Consider the following 1,202-nt stretch of genomic DNA (forward strand, 5'->3'; position numbering starts at 1 on the left):
GATAAACCCTAAAATGGGATTTATCAGCTGACAAGCTCAAGTCTAAGTGGACCGGTCCTTATTTCGTGACTAAGGTTTCCCCACCTAGAAATCTTGAACTCATGAATGAAGCTTCAAAGAGTACATTCACAGTAAACGGTCATAGGGTGAAGCACTACCTGGGAGGACCATGGGACAAGGAGGAGAGAATTTATGTGCTAACTTGAATAAGATTGAAGGATGTCAAGCTAGTGACGTTAAAGAAGCGCTTGTTGAGAGGCAACCCAACTAGAGGTAACTTTCTTTTCTTAGCTGTTTCAATAAGAGAGTTAAGTGGATTTCCATGTATTGTAAGGAGTTAAGTGAAGTCATAGGTGAAAAATTCAAGGGTGAATGTGTGATGCTAAGTTTGGTGTTCCACCATAGATTTCATGAAAACACATTGCAACCTTCTAAATAGCATGACTAGTCACTAACTCCAAACAATCATGGAAACTACTTAACAATTATTTACTTTCTAGTTCTTAGTTTTCTTTCTTAATAAAAGCACATCATGTTTCATGCATGTAGTCAATTTGCTGCATGTAGAAGTAGGCAAGGAACTAAGTTTGGTGTTCACACACCAAAGTAGGTTCAGAAGCTTACAAACATACATGCATGCTAACCATTTCTCAAGTGCTTGGGGAACAAGCAACTTTCAATATCTTTGCAGAAAGTCATTCAATCTCTTGGAGAAAATTTGCACCAGCATCTAAGGAGGCAAAGAAGGACACAAAAGCTAAAGATGGTGATGACAAGAAGGAAACAAGTGGACACCAAAAGGTTGTGTTCTTCACCAATTATTCATCCTAGGTTCTCGCTAATCCATGAATAGGCAACTGTCATAAGGGAGTGCTAAATTCAATTCATGTTTCACATGTTTCCCAACTCGCCGACTCTTCCACGAATCAGACTCAGAATCATAAGCACAACCTGGAGCGAGTGGATTCACCACTACTGCCGCTACTACCCAGGCGTCGCAATTTTTGACCTGGAGCAAGTGGGACGAACCACAACCCTTGCTACTACCCAGGTATCTCAAGCATTGGCCCGGAGCAAGTGGGACGAATCACAACCCTTGCTACTGCCCAGGCATCTCAAACATATATTCATTCAATCTCAATTCATATTATCAACATTCATTGTTACCAAATCTCAAACATTAACTTGGAGCAAGTGGGACG

The sequence above is a fragment of the Arachis ipaensis genome, chromosome B05 (genome assembly GCF_000816755.2).
Source record: "Arachis ipaensis cultivar K30076 chromosome B05, Araip1.1, whole genome shotgun sequence".
Classification (NCBI taxonomy): Eukaryota; Viridiplantae; Streptophyta; class Magnoliopsida; order Fabales; family Fabaceae; genus Arachis; species Arachis ipaensis.